Raw genomic sequence first — 19,477 nt, 5'->3', positions numbered from 1 at the left:
GAAGAAACTTATTCTGAGCCAAATATCGGTGACCAATGGCCTGTGACACAGCCCTCAGGAGATCCTTAGAACATGTGCCCAAGGTGGTTGGGCTACAACTTGAACTTGATTTTATACATCTTAGGGAGACATAAGTCATCAGCCAATACATGTAAGATGTACTTTGGTTCCACCTGGAAAGGCAGGACAACTGGAAGTGAAGTCTTCCGGGTCATAGGCAGATTCAAAGATTTTCTGATTGGCAATTGGTTGAAAGAGTTATTGCCTAAAGACCTGGAATCAATATAAAGGAATGTCTGGGTTCAGACAAGGGGTTGTGGAGACCAAGGTTTTATCAAGCAGATGAAGCCTCCAGGTAGCAGGCTTCTGCGAGAATAGATTGTAAATGTCTCTTATCAGACTTAAAGGATCTGTTCTCTTAGTCTTAAGGTCTGTGTTGGTATTAACACTGGTCAGCTGGACCTGCATTTGAAAAGGAGGACGGTATAATGAAGCACATTCAATGCTCCCTTTCCATCAGGGCCTGGACTAGTTTTTAGGTTAACTTTGGAATTCCCTTGGCTGAGAGGAGGTCCATTCTGACGGTTGAGGGGCTTAGAATTTTATTTTTGTTTTACAAACTGATTTAGTTAATATACCTTATCTCATTATCATTGAGAATATTGAGAAAAGTGCTGTCAGACTTTTTTAATACTTGTGAGCAATATAAGAGAGATGAAGTGTTGCCTTCATCTGCACAGCTGCTCACTGTGGATCTGGATCTAAAAGGGGGTCCTGTGGTCCTGAGCTCTTTCTGTGATGGCAGGGTCCTCCCTGAGTTAACCCCCAGGCTGACATTCCTTGAAACAGCACATTTTGGTATGCTAAATAAAGCAATGCAGGGTACCCTTAACATCTGATGAAGAAATCTAAAATGTGAAAGTGGATCATATCTGTCAGTGACAAAGACAAATGAAACACTTTGTTATAAAAGTTTAATGGAGTAAAAATGAAAAATGTACATTTATTATTGCATAGCTCAATGGGCTTGTTGCAAAATTGGGTTTGCTTCCTGAGAGCCTATGCACTCCAACTGGGACCACAGCAAGTTGAGAGAATGAATTACAGGGAAGGATGGCACATCCGCTCCATCCCTTCCTGCAGGCTCCTACTGTCAGAAACACTTACACATTGTTGTTAAAACAAGCAATTCAAAGTTATTGAAGTCCGACAACCTGTACACTGTCTAAAATTTTCAGCAGCTTCCAGGTTGGTGGAGCCGCACCTCAGTCTCACGTCATCCATACCCTTCATACCTGTTCCTTGGACCCCAGCCTCATGGCACAGCCAGGGTCTCCATTCTGTAGCCTGGGCCCACCTGCCACCAGGCATGTATGTGTTCCTGCCAATGTCTGGGGCTCGAACTGATACTCTCCCATGACAGGGGCTAAATTCCTCTCTTTGGGAGAGGATTGGCACTGTTAAGAGAGCAGCATTTGGAATCTATCAGACCTGGTTTTAAATACAGCATTTGGAATCTATCCGACCTGGTTTTAAATACCAGTGTCATCAGTTACAAGCTGAACACATCGCTTAGTCTTTCTGCCTTAGCCCCTTGTAAATTGTGGATAACCATACTCACTGAAAAGACGTGTTGTGATTAAGCATTACAGTGAAGGAAAAGCACTTAGAAATCATTTATTATTATTAGGTATTATCTAATAATGAAGTATTAGATAGTATCTTTATCATTATCAATGACATTATTTATTGATAATATCAATTAATATATCAATTCAATGATATTACTCATTAAGTATTAGATAGTATCTTTATTATTATTATTTTAGACCCAGCTCAAGCCTTATTTTTGCTGGAAAGATTCCTCCATTGTTTCATTTCTCCTCACACGGCACCTTAACCCACCTCTTTTCAATAACCTCTCATATTAACTCATTCAACAACACATGTGCTATCACCCTCCACTGCACAGAGACCTCATGAATGCACAGACGTACTTTTGCCAGAATGTTGCATAGAGCTTGACACATATTACATACTCAATGCTTGTTGAGTTAGTAAATAAACACACAGGATTCAGAAAAATAAGCATAGATGTACATGTCCACATGAGTAGAAAACGTCACAATTTTCTAACATTTTAAAGTCTTTTAAGTATATTTTTAAAACTTCATACCTTCTCCTCAGATGTTTTCTCATTTCACTACATTGTTAGGGTAAAGGCTCAGCAAAAAAATCACATTCCCAGGAACTGGAGTAAATGTTTTGATTGCTCAATTTTCTGCCTTTTTTTTTTTTTGGAGTTAGTTGCATTAACTTCTTTTCTTACTAGCGTGCAATTCACACAGGACAACTCTGGGAAGTTTTTGTACAACTCTGTGTCTCCCATAGCATCTGGCACATGGCAATTCTCAGTTAAATATTTGGTGAAGGACTTACTAATTGACTGAAAAAGGATAAATGATTAAAGAGTTAAATATGTTAGAAAAACGGAGTATTTGTCTCTAATTAGGTGAGTATCTGATAGGAAAGGAGTAGCAGCATGGTTTTGACTCACTTATCTTTTACAAAAATCTTTTGAAAGTTGTACAAAAGGTAAAAGAGTACAACTTTTTTGCCTATAAAATCTACAGTAAACTATGATGCTCTTTTATTATAAAAAAAAAATATGCATTGTGAGCCTGTGGGAATGGCCTCTTCTGCCTCCCCAGGATCTCCAGCGCATAGGTCAAATGCTGGAGAACTATTTTCTGATTCTCATCATGCTTTCTTATTAGGCACCAAGAGGAATCTTTATAGACAAAGTGTTTAGTTTTTGTTCTTTGAGAACAACATGTCTGCAGCAACTATTCTTAGAACGCTCCGTAGGAGGCAGAGATCCACCTCTGTGGAGAGTGATTCACCACTGCTTCACTAATTATGCATCATCCCTACCACAGATGATGAGGCTGAATATCAAAAAACCAAATCCAAGGAACCTGGAGGCTAATTGGGCTGAAAACATTCCTTTGCTAAAGCCCGCAGGCAGGAGACGCAGTCAATTAATCTCTAACAGGCAAACCCAGGCAACTGCGGCTCCCCTTGCCTCCCCAACACTGCCAGGCTCCACATGCCAGCTGTGACACCAGATGAGGCAACCGTGCCCCCTTCATTCCCTCGGCCATTTTCTGCTAAGTTCTGCTGCTCTTTCATTGTGCTTTCCTCTTCCAAAATATTATTTCATAGCATTTTTTGCAACAAGCACATTTGTGGGCCCCATGATAACTCCCGGGGTAAATAAGAAAGAGAATTTATCCTGCAGATTTGTCTTCTAACAGGGAAGAGACAAACGTTGAAACACACAATAGAAAGAGTTTCCAGCAGAGGATAAGAAATGAGAGAGGCATGTGAAGAATAGTCCAAGCCTTAACCTCCAGACTCAAACCCAGGGGTTAAGGTAAGGGCCTCCTTCCCTTTCCAGGGTCTTACATAGGACCCACGGCAAGGGGAAACTTTAGCAGAGCATCCTTTTCTGCTCCTATCATGTAAGCTTCTGTTTACATCCACATAAAGACTTGCTTTTCAAACTCACACTCTGCTGGAAGCACAGCCAGGAGCTAAGGTGTGAGGGCAGGTAAGGTGCCCAGAACATTCACTTAACCTGATGGAAACTCCAGACAGCATTGTAGAGAGACAAACATACATATTCACTCAACACTACGTTCCAGGTCCTTTTCTAAGCACTGGGGATACAGCACTGAGCTAAGTCAGCAAAGACCCTGCTTATATGAAATGTCATTCACAGGGGGAGAGCAGTGGAGGAGAATGGACCACAAACAAGTAAGAAAATGTATAGGACTCCAGACAGTGTGTGCCATATAACACAATGGAGCAGGATGGAGTCTTAGGTAGAGTCCAGGGAACTTTTGCTATATTCTACAGCTTGATCAGAGAAGGTCTCTCTAATAAATGCTACTTAGTTATAGCTGGGAAGGGAGAGAGCAAACCATGCCAGGAACTGGAGGAAGAATGTTCCAAGTAGAGGGCACAGCAAGCACCAAGGCTCTGAGCTGGAGCCTGCCTGGAGTGTTCGGGCAGCATTAAGTGCAGCGTGACTGGTTGCTCAGAATAGACTGTAGGTGAAAAGAGAGGAAGAAGGAAAGTTTGAAAAATAGGACACTTTGGCAATAAGATGACAGTAGTTCAGATAATGATGGCATCAGTGAGAGTTGTGAAAAATATTTGGATTCTGAATATTTTTGAAAGCCAAACTGAAGAGCTTTTATTGTTAAAATTGAGTCTGTTGACCAACCATCTGATTGACCTACAACTGAAGAGTTTCCTGGGATACAGGAGTTTCAGTGTGACACTGAGGAAGTCCTGGGCAAACTGGAAGGAGCTGGTCATCCTAGGTGTGGGAAAATGGAGGCATCAAAGGTCACTCTAAGGATTTGGCCTCGGCCAATGTGAAGATAGACTTGCCAATGAACAGAAATGGAGATGTCCAGGGGCTTGCAGGGAGGGCGAAAGAACAGGAGCAGAATGAGGAATCCATATATGATACGATTTGGCTGTGTCCCCACCAAAATCTTATGTTGAATTGTAATCGCCGTAATCCCCACATGTCAAGGGAGAGAGCAGCTGGAAGTAATTGAATCATGGAGGGGGCTTCCCCCATGCTGTTCTCATGATAGTGAGTGAGTTCTCACTGGATCTCATGGTTTTATAAGTGTTTGGTAGTTCCTCCTGCGTTCATCCTCCTTCCTGCCATTTTGTGAAGAGGTGCCTTGCTTCCCCTTCAACCAAGATTGTACGTTTCCTGAGGCCTCCTCAGCCATGCTGAACTCGGAGTCAATTAAACCTCATTCCTTTATTATTGACCCAGTCTCGGGCAGTTCTTTATAGCAGTGTGAAAATGAAATGATATAACATATTTAGTTTAAGATGCTTATTAAAGCTTTAAGTGGATATGTTGGGTTCAGAATGAGATACAAGAGTCTGAATTTCAGAAAAGAACTTCAGGGAAGAGAAATAAGTCTGAGTGTCATCAGAATGTAAATACCTAGTATTTATTGTCTCAAAGCCATTGGGCTGAATGACATCACTGAAGGAGTAAGTACAGATCCAAGACAGATCAGAAGCTGGAGATATGGGGCCCTCCAACACTGAGAGGTTGAAGGTAGACTCAGGGACAAGAAGAGAATCCAGAGAGTAGCGCCCCGGAACCTAGGTGGAGTAAGGCCTTTTACCTACAAGGCATGTCTTCCCCTTCATGATGTCATTCTTTGTGGCACAAACCTCCAAAATCCTTCCTGGGCTTTCCTGAAGTGACAAGGTGGAGCAAATTAGATACACGTGTTTCTAACCAGCCTTTTCTTGGACTGAAGGTACCACGTAAGATGGGGACTGGAAATGGAACCCTCAGCTATATCGCTGTGGCAATCGGGAGAAACAATGTAGAGCTGATTGGATATCTGGAGAAAATCAGAGGAAATCCCATAATAAGGGCAGGTGTTGTGCTGGAAAAGCAGCCATGAGTTAGAAGTCACCATCCCCCTGGAAGGATGGCAGGTGATTTGGGCTCTGTAGCTAACTATGCCAGGGATGGGTAGGACACTGTGGATCCACCAGAGTAGGAGGGAATGTGAGCTGGAGTTTGTAAAGAGGATGAAGCTGGATATCTTCCTCTGCCCTAGACGTAGGGTCAGAGGTCTGGAGAGAAAGCAGACACTGGGATGGCTGCAGGAGAAGTCCTGTCCTCGAGGAGGAATCATGCTGCAGACTGCGAAATGCACACGCAATTTCAAGATAAATATAGAAGCCATCAGATCAATCGTCATTTAAAAATAGGGAATTTGGTAGATTCCCTCCAGGCTGACAACAGCTTGTGTTCATTCTCCCTTGCTCTTAGGGTATTTTTTGAGTGCCCACTAAGTCCTTGATAGTCATTATTATATTTTCAGAAAAGCAATATGCACTAAGAATCATTCTAACTTCAGCGATAAGGAGACCGAGACACAGCACTTTTGCTTTCTAAGATTCTGTCTTCGCCCATGGCAGAGGAAAAATTAGAATGCACGGCGGGCTGACCGCACAGCCCATGCTCTTCTTCCCACGCCGCCTTGTGGGTCTGAAAGGTCTCGCACACCAACTCAGCACAGCCCTAGACGGAGCTCTAAGGGGCGGCTGCTCACTAGCTTTGCCCACACTGAACGTCAACAAACATCTTAAGAGTCAGATGGTGCCCATCTGGTCCAACATTAGTAGACAGCATGGCATAGTTCATTGCTCTCTATCCAGAATGTATGAAGAAGACAAAATGATTCATTAAGGATGACTGCATAAGAATAGTATGGCCTTTATTGTACATATTTATGAACCACCTACAAAGGCCTTGCAGTGGGTACTGTATTAGTCAGCGTTCTCTAGAGGAACAGAACTAATAGGATAGATGTATATATAAAGGGGATTTTATTAAGCAGTATTGACTCACACGATCACAGGGTGAGGTCCCACAATAGGTCATCTGCAAGCTGAGGAGCAAGGAAGCCAGTCCGAATCCCAAAGCTAAAGACTTGGAGTCCTGTGTTCGAGGGCAGGAAGTATCGCATGGGACAAAGATGTAGGCCAGAAAACTAAACCAGTCTAGTCTTTCCACGTTCTTCTGCCTGTTTTTATTCTGGCCTTGCTGGAAGCTGATTAGATTGTGCCCACCCAGATAGAGAGTCTGCCTCTCCCAGTCCACTGACTCAAATGTTATTCTCCTTTGGCAACACCCTCACAGCCAGCAACAATACTCACACCCAGGAACAATAGTTTGCATCCTTCAATCCAATCAAGTTGACACTCAGTATTAATCATCACAGGTACTCACTCCCTTCACCAGCTCCTTATCAGAGCAGAACAGTGATTGTGGTGATTGAACACCTCCCCACGGCAAGGAGAGCAGAGCAGCTGAAGTGTGGCTGCATCCAGAAACATGAGCCCTGATGTAGGTAGCAGGAGCATCTCAGCCACTGCTCTCTTTGAAAACTGCAGACTTCTGATTTCTCCTTCCAAGAAGTTGTGTCCAAATAAATGGAAACAAGAAGGGGACACACAATCACCTAGCTTATAACTCAGCAGTGATTCTGCAACAGACACAGTGGGTGCCCTGGCCCTGGAAGGACTCTCAAGACAGCTGGGGCTCATTTCAAACCTTTTACATACAAGGCATGTCTTCCCCTTCATAATATCATGCTTTGTGGCACAAACCTCCAAAATCCTTCCTGGGCTTTCCTGAAGAGACAAGGTGGAGCAAAATTAGATACATGTGTGTCCGACCCTGTTCTCTTTATAATGTTACCGTAAGGAAGTATAGGGGTCTTGTTGCCAGGAGAAATGGGAGAGGAGTTTACGCAGCATGGGAGGGAGAGCTGCACTTTTACTTGGGGGCAGCTTCTTTACTTTTGTGCTTAAAAGGAAACAAAGCATTCCACTGTGGTGTCCATTTTCCCTCTCTCAAAGACAGTTGACCTCTACTGCACTCCTGAATTTAACAATTTAAATCCATTTACTTCTCCTGGATAACCTTGATCCTTCTCCCTCTTTTTAGTCATAATTCATCCCCATCAACACTTCTCAATCCACTAGAAACACAATTCATGTTGATCACTGAGTCGTGTTCTGGATTATGTTCCTGCCCCTTTCTGAGGGCCTACTTTTTGTACCTCTGTGATCTCAGATCCAGTGATGTTTCACACTTTAAGTGTTGAGTTACTAGTAGAGGATTTATTTTATGGAAGGTCGACTTCCCCTCGAAACGTATTGCAAATTCTGGTCATCTGTAGTGTTTGTTTCATAAGGATGCCACACAAATCGCCATAATTTTGGTGTCATAAAACAAGACTAATTGATTTTTCAGGGTTCTGGAGACCAAAGGTCAAAATCCAAGATATGGACAGGATCACACTCCCTCCAAAGTCTCCAGGGGAGGATTCTACCTACCCTTTACAGTTTCTGCTGTTGCTGGCAAGGCTTGGCATTGGGGCTTGTGGCTGCATCACTCCTATCCCTGTTTCCATCCTCACATGGTCTGCTCCCCTATGACTGTCTCTGCTTCTCCTTTTCTGCCTCTTATTAGTCACCTGTCAGTGGATTTAGGGCCCACCCTTAATCTAGGATGATCCTATCTCAAGATCCTTGCCTTAATCTGCAAAAATATCTACCAAGACCCTTATTCCAAAAAAGGCCACATTCTGAGGTTCCAGGTGGAGGTATCTTTGGGGGGACCACTCTTCAACCTGCTGCCCCAGTGTTAGTGGTTGACAGATGTCTACTCAATGCTGCAGCTTCTTGTATGCTGAGCAGTCTCCTCTGAGCTTGTTTCTCAGCTGTGTTCTTTGTTCTCTTTGTCATGTCACACAGGTGCTTTGACTTTTGGAAGAAACTTTTTTTTTTGAGATAGAGTCTCCCTCTGTCACCTTGCTGGAGTGCAGTGGTGCAATCTCTGCTCACTGCAACCTCTACCTCCTGGGTTCAAGCGATTCTCCTGCCTCAGCCTCCTGAATAGCTGGGACTACAATCACCCACCACCATGCCTGGCTAATTTTTGTATTTTTAGTAGAGATGGGGTTTCACCATGTTGGCCAGGATGGTCTCAATCTCTTGACCTTGTGATCCGCTCGCCTCAGCCTCTGAAAGTGCTGGGATTACAGGCATGAGTCACCACAGCCGGCCTCTGGAACAAATTTTGAAGCCTCTTTTGGGAGAAAAAAAATCAAATCACTTCTTGTGTTATTGTTTGGCTGTGTCCTCACCCAAATCTCATCTTGAATTATAGCTCCTGTAATTCCCATGTGTTATGGGAGGGACCCAGTAAGAGATAATTGAATCATGGGAGTAATTTCTCCCATACTGTTCTCACGGTAGTGAATAAGTCTCACGAGATCTGATGATTTTATAAGGGATTTTCCTTCATTTGGCTCTCATTCTCTCTTACCTGCCTCCAGGTAAGACATGCCTTTCACCTTCCACTATGATTGTAAGGCCATGTTCCCACAATCTCACAGTTCCCAGCCATGTGGAACTGTGAGTCCATTAAACCTCTTTGTCTTTATAAATTACCCAGTCATGGGCATATCTTTATCAGCAGAATGAAAGTGGACTGATAACACTTTGCTTCAAAATCAAGCTGGAAATAGCAAGACCATAAATTCATGTATGCGCATGCATGTATGCATGTATGTGTATGCCCTTGTGCAAGCTTATATGCATATGCGTGTATGCGTGTGAGTGTGTATGCCTCTGTGTGTGTGCATATGCTCATACATACATATGTATGTATAAATAATAGGTAGATACATATTATGGTTATTTCTGTGCAAAACCATTAAACATTCACCAGGAAGCAGAGGTTAGGGAGCTACCTCAGGGTGTTGCTGTTAATCATTTCGTTTTTGAGGTATCATGGACTGCACACTTCAAATGTCAACTGCATGGAACCCAGATTAATGGTGAAAATGCTGGGGGAAGCTTTTAAAATTCGGGACCTTAGAGGGGTTTCAGTCATCCGCGCTACTTGAGATGTCCGGGCACACATCATTAACATCACCTTTCTTTCTCGCACCTGCTCCTTCCTTATGCTGCTCATAATTCTAAGTGAGGTCATGAGAATCTCGTCAAATTTGATCTCTTGCCATAAGAACCCAGCTACCTGAATGAAAGCTGAACAAAGAGATCTAGTACAGAGGCTGTAGGAGTGTGCATACCTTCTTGATTTTTTTTAAAGTAAGTGTTAATTTGTACATTTGCACAAGAAAGTTGGTCACCTAAAATCTGGGTTATTTGATGAAAATACTTTTTGTCATCAGCTATAGATTTAGTTCTGACACCTTCCATGCACAGTTTCACTCGAAACCATATGGGTAACCTTAAGTGAATCACATCCATGAATCTCAGGCTTTTTAAAAAAAATCTGAAAATTCACTTATTCAACAAATGTATGTTGAAAACTCCCTGTGTGGCAGGCACTGTTCTAAGTGTTTGGGATACAACAGGGGATGAGACAAAGACCCTGCCTTGATGAGACTCACTACTGGGTGGGAGGACCCAGAAATTAAACAATAACCACAATAAATACATGCACTGCATACATGACAGAATTATAGATGTGTTTTAGGAGAAAAATGGAATAAAGGTTATCAGGATTGCCAGGCTGGAAGGCATATGTAATTAAACAAAGAGCCCAGAGTGGAAGACTCTATGTGGATGGCTGTGGCAGCCCATTCAACAGGATCGTGGGGGTGATGCACTGTAAATGGCAAAGCCACATCTCTGCCCATCTTATTCAGGTGATGGGGTATGGCTGATGGCGCACCTTGTGGTTGCTAGTTTCTTTCCAAATGACTGTGGCTCCATTGTCACGTGTTCCAATGGTTCCACTCACTCACCCATTAATTAGCAATCATTTATTCAGTGCTTACTCTATGCCAAGCCTTTTGCTTGGCACTGGGAATACAGACAAATAAGATACCCTTTCCTAAAGGAAGAGACAGATAAACCTATGGCTACAAAGCAGCATGATGAGGTCACAGAGAGTGCTTGTGTGCCAAGGCATTCTGAACTCAAGGCACCCAGCCCAGACTAGGGAATCCGTGAAATGCTTCCCCCGGGTGAGGCATGGGCTGAGCTACAGGGCACTTGGTGGAGCCCGCCAGGGGACAAGAGCAAGTGTGAAGGGACAGACAGGAGGGACTGCCCAGGCTACGGGAGTGAAATAGGCAAACACAGAGAGACAAGAGCGTTTTAGATGGTTCTGGGAACTGGAATTCATTTGGAATGAACAGAACATAGAATGTAATCAGGGAACTGCGTAAAGATGGAACTATAGATGTGAAGCAAGTAGCTGGGTCTTGCAAAGTCCCTGAAGGATTTTACACAGGGGAATGATGTGGCTGGTGTCTTCTAGAAGCCACACTTTGGAGGTAGCAAGTCAAGAATGGATTGGAGAGAGGGAGACTGGAAGTGGGAAGGCCAGCTACCAAGTTAGATTTTTTCAAGCAGTATCCACTGACTAAGATCGTTATGATGTTGCCAAGGGGTTAGAAATCTTGGATGCTGCATTGATCCAGGGTTGGAGATTCACGAGAGGTGGTTGTGATGGTTGAGGACAAAGGCAAGACAGTGGTTGAGGTAAAGGATTGCAAGTCTCTAGGCCAGATATGAAAGGAAGTTTATATGGAGAGAAAAATGGGTAGGTGGTGTGGGGAGTTATGGGCCCTTATGCCTTTGGCATAGGGATCTGGAAGACAGCAGCAAAACTAGAAGTCTATACTGCAGGCAATGTGAAAATGAACTATTATGTTTTTGTAGAAAGATTTTCAGGCAGTGCTGGAGACATCTATATTAGTTTGCTATGGCTGCCATAACAAAATACCACAGGCTAGGTAGCTTAAACACCAGAAATCAATTTTTTTACAGTTCTGAAAACCAGAAGTTCAATATTAATGTGCCAGCAGGTCTGGATTTTCCAAATGCCCTTCTCCTTGGCTTGCCGGAGGCTCTTTCTCACTGTGTCTCTTATGGCTTTTCCTCTGTGTATGCAATGCCTTGGTGTATCTTTCTCCTCTTATAAGGATACCAGTCTTATTGGATTAGGGTGCAGCCCTTATGATCTCACTTAATCTTAAGTATCTCTTTAAAGGCCTTATCTCTAAATACAGTCACATTAGGAATTATGGCTTCAACGTATGAAATTTAGGGTGACCCAACTTAGTCCATAGCACTCTGCCCTCTGAACTCCCCAAATTTATGCCTTTCTCATACGCAAATACAAACACCTCCAGCCCAACAGCCCCCTAAAAGTCTTAACCCATTTTAGTATCAACTCTAACCCCAAAGTCTCATCTAAATATCACCTAAATCAGGTATGGGTGGGAAATGAGGTGTGATTCTCCCTGAGGCAAAGTTCCTTTCCCGCTGGTAACATATGAAACCAGATACATTATGTGTTCCAAAATACAGTGGCGGCACAGGCATAGGATAGACATTCTCACCACAAAAAAGAGAAATTGGAAAAAAGAAATGGGTGACATGTCCCAAACAAGTTCAAAACCTAGCAAGGCAAGCTCATTAGATTTTAAGGTTCAAGAATAATCCTCTTTGGCTTGATGCTCTGCCCCATGGGCCCCTCACTGTGGAAGCTCCACCTTCTGGGACTGCAGTGGCAGCAGCATCCCCAACAGGTTTGGGTGACAGCCCCATCTGTGGTGCTGAGGAGTAGCGTTATCCTGAGGCCCCGAGTGGTTGCAGCCTGGCCTACTGACCCTGAGGAGGTGGAAGACAGGCTTGTCCCCCAGGCCTGTGTGCTCTGGACCTGTGGTGGGAGAAACATCCCTGAGAAACTCGGAATCACTTTTAGGGCCGTGTTTCCCTCTTCTTGAAGAATAATACATGCTGTATTAGTCTATTCTCATGCTGCTAATAAAGACATACCCAAGACTGGGTAATTTATAAAGGAAAGAGGCTTAATGCACTCACAGTTTCACGTGGCTGAGGAGGCCTCACAATGACGGCTGAAGGTGAATGAGGAAAAAGACACATCTTACTTGGCAGCAGGCAAGAGAAGACATGTGCAGGGGAACTGCCCTGTAAAAAAACCATCAGATCTTGTGAGATTTATTCACTGTCAAGAGAATAGCAAGGAACAAACCCGCCCTCCTGATTCAATTACCTCCCACCAGGTTCCTTTCACAGCACATGGGGATTATTACAATTCAAGGTGAGATTTGGGTGGGGACACAGCACCAAACCATATCACATGTCCACAGTCAGATAGCTCCATTGTGCCATCCTGCAGAATTCTGGAACTCAGACAGCCTTCCTTCATTTTATCCCACCTCTGCCTCCTTCAGTGCAAACTGGCTGTATTTCTGCTGCTATTACCCCATCTCTATCCCTGGCTTCCACTGAGATGACTGCATGGCTTCTTGAATTACACCTATAATCTTTTTATCAAGCGATTTTCCAACCGCACTCTTGGTGTTCTGTCCAGAACATGCTTTCTCATTTTTTGCAATATGGATAGGCTGAGGATTTCTCAAATTTTCAAGTTCTGGTTCCTTTTTGCTTAACAATTCTCCTTCTTCACTTTCTCTCCTCTAGCATTTTACTATAAGCAGTAAGGAAAATCCAGGCCATAACTCAACATTTTGCTTGGAAATCTCAGCTAAATATCCAAGTTCGGCACAAACAAGTTCTACTTTCCACAGAACACTAGAATACAATTCAGACAAATTCTTTGCCAATTTATAACAAGGATTATCTTTATTCTAGTTTCAAATAATATGTTCCTCATTTCTGAGACTGCACCAGAATAACCTTTAACATCCATATTTCTACTAACAGTCTCTACAAGGCAATACAGGCTTTTTAAACATACTCCTCAAAACTCACCTATGCTCTACCATTACATGATTCCAAAGCCACTTTCATATTTTTCAGTATTGGTTACAGTAGCACCAGTGGTACCAAAATCTGTATTATTTAGTTTGCTAGAGTTGCCATTAAAAAAATACCATAGTTTACATGGCTACATTAGTTAAGCAACTGAGATTTTTTTTCTTATAGTTCTTGAGACTAGAAGTCCAAGATCAGGGTGTCAGCAGCTATGACTTCTCCTAAGGCCTCTCTTTGGCTTGCAGACGGCCACCTTCTCACTGTGTTCTCATATGGCTCTTCCTTAGTGTGGATGCACTCCTGGTGTCCCTTCCTCTTTTTGTTTTTTTGTTTTTTTTGTTTTGTTTTGTTCTGTTTTTCAGACGGAGTCTCGCTCTGTCAACCAGGCTGAAGTGCAGTGGCATGATCTTGGCTCACTGCGAGCTCTGCCTCCTGGGTTCACACCATTCTCCTGCCTCAGCCTCCCAAGTAGCTGGGACTACAGGCACCCACCACCACGCCTGGCTAATTTTTTGTACTTTTAGTAGAGACAGGGTTTCACCATGTTAGCCAAGATGGTCTTGATCTCCTGACCTTGTGATCTGCCCGCCTTGCCCTCCCAAAGTGCTGGGATTACAGGCATGACCCACTGCGCCCAGCCGTCCCTTCCTCTTTTTAAAAGGACTTTAGTTCTATTGGATAAGTCCCCACCTTTGTGACCTCATTTAACTCTAAATACCTCTTTCAAGGGTCTATCTCTAAGTACAGTCACATTGAAGGTTAATAGTTCAACATATGAATTTTGGGAGAACACAGTTCAGTCCATAACAATATCACTGACTACACAACCCCAGAATGAAAAGCATATATAAAATTCTGTTTTTAGCTAGCTGATTAGCAAAGGTTCAGAGAACACCTCCTGGTGTATTATGCATTCACATACATGACTGAGATGTATGCAAGTAGGAACTTCTTCAGGTCCAAGACATTTAACCAAAAGTGAAATCATGAGGTAAAAGAATGTAGGAGCCAGAATTTGTCCTACAGGTTCTTCCCCTTCCTGGTGGCTTACAGCATGACTTTTTAACATGTCCGCCAAAACAAGGATGAGGAATAAAAGTTGAGATTTGAAAAGGAAATAAAGTCAAGTTAGAAACACTTACTTAAAGCAAAGACTTCCAAAAGAAGGAATTCCTTGGCTAAATTAGGAAAATCTGTAATGCAAGACAGAAGGGGTCAAATGAGCCTGTCACATCTTGACTGTGGACAGATAGGGAAAGGGGATTCTCCTCTGAGGGTTGCTAACCACATGCCATCCTCATGAGGGTGCAGGGACTGCATTCACATGTCCTGAGGGCCCCACAAAATCCCAAGTAAGTTTAAAGTTCTTTTACATGAAGATATTCTAAGGGATCTTGTGGATCAAATACAAATCTCTCTGGAAATGTATTCTTTAAGCCTAGACATCTAAGAACTCATACAGTTAAAGTTCCAAGGAACTAAAGTCAAATTCAAAAAGCACTAGCCTCATGAGGAAACAGATTGCCATGAGTGTGATTTATGTGAAATGAAAATTCACTTAATTATTCTAATCAGATATTGGAATTATCGGGTGCAGACAGAATAATATTTAATATTTTAAAGAAATAAAAGTGACATTAAAAGTAATGATGAGGGAACCAAAAAGACTATCTAAATAATAAGAGTCATTTGAAAAAGAGCCAAATACAAGTTCTAGAAATGAAAGATATAGTAGCTAAATTTAGAAAAAATTCTGGGCAGAAGTATGGCATAATATGTGTAAAAGTGACCAAATAATTCCCTCACCATGTCTATGTTCTCAGGCAGTCCCTTTTCACATTGACTCTGAGCATGGCCATCTGACACCCTTTGGCCAATAGAACAAGAGCCAACATGATTTAAGCAGAGACTAAAAAGCAGCTTACACATTAGGGTGGTTCTCTTCATGTTACTGGGAACCCTGCACCTACAATTGTGTCAATGAGCCCAGGCTAACCTGCCTGATGATGAGAAAGACACAGCTGAGTGATCCCCAATACTCCAGCTAATATCAAGCCAACCTCCAGACATCTGAGTGAGGTGTTCTTAGGCACGTGAGACCCAACAGAGCTGCTGGCTGACTACAGAAACCAAACAACCTATCTCAGACCGGGGGAACAATTCACCCAATCCAGAAGATTATGATGAATGCTAAATGTTGTTTTAAGCCACTGTTTTTCCATAGCAAGACACTAATGGATGCAACAACCAACATATGAGACAAACAAATCAGACACAGTTGAAGAGAAGGTTAGTGATATAGAAGATCAGAATAATGTATTCAGAACGCACCATAAAGAAACAATGAGATGAAAAAATGAGAGAGTAATCCATGGAGGATAGAGTGAGGAAGTCCAACATATGTCTAATCAGAGTTCCAGAATGAGACAATAGAGAAGGTAGGGGCAAGAAAACATTTGGAGATGTAATGGCCGAAAATTTTCCAGAATTATTTAAGAACACTGACCCTTAATTGAAGCTCCAATTTAGGAAGTCCAGTGAATTCTAAGGAGAAAAAAAAACTGAATGACATCGGCACCTAAATCCATCACGGTTAAAGTGCAGAACACATTAAAGCAAAGGTCACAACAAATCCCAAATTGAGGAAAGGCTGCAAAATCACTGAGTTCTACTCTTCAAAAGTGTGAAGGTCATAAAAGATAAAGAAAGACCAAGAATACTTTCTAATTAAAAGAGACTAAAAGGCATAATTAAAAATTAAAAATAACTAGAACTGAATTCTAATAGCAATGCTAATTAAGACTTGTGGGATTTGGCTAAGAAGATACTTAAACACTGCTATCCTTAAATGTTTTACTAAGAGAGAAGACAGGCTGTAACAAATGACCTGAGTATCCACCTTATCCTGCAGTTTTTTTAAAAAAATTAATCCATAGAAGATAGAAAAAGGTGATCATAAATATGAGAACAGAACTTCATGTAATGGAAAAGAAGCATCAGCAGAATCAGCAGAATCCAAAAGCTGGTTTCCAAAAAGACTACTAGAATTGACAAATCCTTGAAAATATTAATCAAAAATAAAACAGAGCCAGGAACAGTGGTTCACACCCAGCACTTTAGCAAGCAGAGGCTGGAGGACTGCTTGAGCCCAGGAGTTTGAGACTAGCCTCGGCAACAGAGCAAGACCCCATCTCTACAAAAACTAAAAAATTTAGCTGGGCATGGTGTTGCATGACTGTAGTCCCAGCTACTCTGGAAGCTGAGGCAAAAGAATTGCTTTAGCCTAGGAGTCTGAGGCTGAAGTGTGCTATGTTTGCACCACGGCACTCCAGGCAGGGTGACAGAGGGAGAATTTGTCTAAAAATAATAATAATAATAAAAGAATAAAACAGAATGCACAAAATAAGCCATATTGGGAATTTAAAAGAGGAGCATATCTCTAGATATAGCTAAGATTAAAACAGTTATAAGCAAACCTGAGAACACTTTAGGTTGGTATATTTGAAAATTTAAGGATAAGATTTCCAGGAAAAAATCAAATAACCAGAATTGATTTAAGAGGATAAAGAAAATATGATCTTTAAAGAAATTAAATAAGTTCTTAAAAATCTTCCCACAAACAAAAAACAAACAAGACCCGCAAAGGTTTTATGAGGAAATTCTAACAAACAGCAAGGAACAATTATTTCCAAACTTATGCAAAGCTCTTTTAGAAAGTAGGATATACATATTCATCTTCCCAACTCATTTTTAAAAGCCATTGTAACCCTGATTTTTTAAGTAAAAAACGAAACAAACAAAAAAAACAGGGGAATGGCAATAAAGGGAATTATACGTTATTTTCACTTGTAAGCGTATATACTTGAATTTTTTAAGGGACTGAATCTTGCTCTGTTACTTAGGTTGGAGTGCAGGGGAATGATCATACTCACTGCTGCCTCAAACTCCTGGGCTCAAGTGATTCTCCCTATCTCAGCCTCTCAAATGGCTGGGACTACAGGTATGTGCCACCATGCCTGGTTAAATTAAAAAAAAAAATTTAGGGACAAGGGTTTTGCTACATCGCCCAGGCTGGTCTCCAACTCCTGTCCGCAAGTGATCCCCCTGCTTCAGCCTCCAACACACTGAGTTTACAGGCATGAGCTACTGTGCCTGGGAGCATTAATCTTAAAGAAAATAGTTAACCAAATTTTGGGATGTATAATCTAACATACCCTGGCCATATTTGGTTTATTCCACAATGAAAGATTGGTTCATCATTAGAGAAACATGCTAATATAAATTTCCTCATTGCAAGAATAAAGGAGAAAAACCAGAGGAAGAGAGAGTTTCCTGGGAAGAATTAGGCATCTTAACCAAACATAAAGGAACAAATCTTCCAAGTTGAAAGGTGATGGAGAAAGGAAGATAATGAGAGCTTGGTCAAGGGTGGGAAGGGCTGGGCACTGTGGGAATGAGGGTCTGGGAAGGGATGATTGTCCCAGTGTTTTGACTTTAGAGAATGACAAGAAAATAATGCATGAAAAACGGAATTGTCCTCAAGTTTCCCAAGAGAATTCAGACTGAGGACACATCCATCACAGTCAGGTACCTAACTCAGTGTTGCAGGAATGTTGACATCAACAACCCGCAGCCAGTCTGGTCTGCAGGCCCTGAGAACATGCGCAGACTTAAAAAATATTCCTTGAAATCAGCCTTTACTCCTGAGAGTAAATCCAAGATTATACTAGATATTCCCAACATCCAGGGACTAGGCCTGTGTAGGTCCAAGACATTTTTATTAATATGTGGCATCTCTTTTAGAAAAAATTCCTCAATTCTCCCTGTTGGTGATTACAGCCCTTGAGTGACACAGCCCCAGGTGTAGGGACTGCCTAACAAGAGACACCTGAAGCCACTCTCATACACATTTTTGATGGAGGAACACCAGATCTTTAAGGAAAAAGTAGCTACAGGAATGAGAGCCTTAATTCATACCAGTTTATCTGGAATATGGGTGCCGAATAGCCTGAATATCGTTAGGAATATTGCTTCAATTTTCACCATTAAATCTATGTGAAACAATTTTCTGAAATGACTATGACAAATATGTTACTGGAAAAAGTTGAACATTCCAGCTCCATTTGTTATTACACTGTTGAATATAGGTTCCCAAATTCAAAACAAAATCACAAACTTGTATTTTTAAAGTTGCATATTATAAAGTGTCCGAAATTTTTAAGGTAAAAATTTCCTCCATCTGAACTTAGAAAAGTAAGGAACTATCTTTCTTCTTTGATACCATAAGCTTTTAGTCTTTTGTGTTACAATAACCTTTATTTAATGAAATGGTGGTGATTGTGACAGATTTTATTTAATAACTTTCTTGACAAGGTAAATAATAGCCAGTTTGTGGTGTATTACATTTGTAATTTTATGGATGCCTGAAACAGAAAATCTGGGAGAAGTCTCTGCTTTGATCATAGCACGTATCACAACTGATCCTATTAATTTCAATATTTGTCTCCCCCTTGAGTTACGGTACCTCTTGAGGATGCAAATTGTGATTATTCCTACAAGATCTTAGTGGATGCTGGCACACCAGAAATGCAAAGTCAGGCACTTTCCACAGAACTGACATCACATGTGTGCTCCCGGTGGGCCCACTGGAGGAATTCTGGAACATCTAGTAGAGAATGCTGGGCAGTTAGGAAAAGGGCACATTATAAGTAACTGTGATAGAGAGAGCCCTTTATTATATCTCTTGGATAATCACAACATTGATGGGGGCAGAGACAATCAATCAACTGTGCTTAAGACAATCTTTTGCCAAACTGTGAAAAACGTTCTTCCGGTCCCCCCTGAAAGCCTGACTCCCAGAAATGTAGAGGGCGTGCCTCCTGGGACCCTCTTCACATCCTTCTCAGAGGAAAGGCACCCTCGGTTAGCAGCTGGGGTTGCATGAACCGACCACACTATGGAGGTAGTGTGCCGCCATCTTTGGAGCTGTTGCCCTTATCACAGGGAGTCTTCCTTGTATAATCTTCCTTGTAGTGGGCTCCTGTGCTCCTGGGAGTCCTAT

At 42.0% G+C, this 19,477-nt stretch overlaps 1 long non-coding RNA gene across 1 annotated transcript in view; it reads left to right on the top strand.

The window, feature by feature from the left end:
• Positions 1-10,579: 10,579 nt before the first annotated feature.
• The window catches only part of LOC129060130 (uncharacterized), a 44,073-nt gene continuing 35,175 nt past the window's right edge, over positions 10,580-19,477 (top strand). Inside the window, exons 1-2 of the long non-coding RNA XR_008526556.2 lie at positions 10,580-10,631; positions 17,319-17,416. This is a non-coding gene — a long non-coding RNA (uncharacterized LOC129060130). The remainder of the gene's footprint in view (positions 10,632-17,318; positions 17,417-19,477) is intronic.

Source organism: Pongo abelii, chromosome 5 (assembly GCF_028885655.2).
Source record: "Pongo abelii isolate AG06213 chromosome 5, NHGRI_mPonAbe1-v2.0_pri, whole genome shotgun sequence".
NCBI classification, from domain to species: domain Eukaryota; kingdom Metazoa; phylum Chordata; class Mammalia; order Primates; family Hominidae; genus Pongo; species Pongo abelii.
The sequence above is the reverse complement of the archived record's forward strand: the minus strand, read 5'-3'. Positions and strand labels throughout refer to the sequence as shown.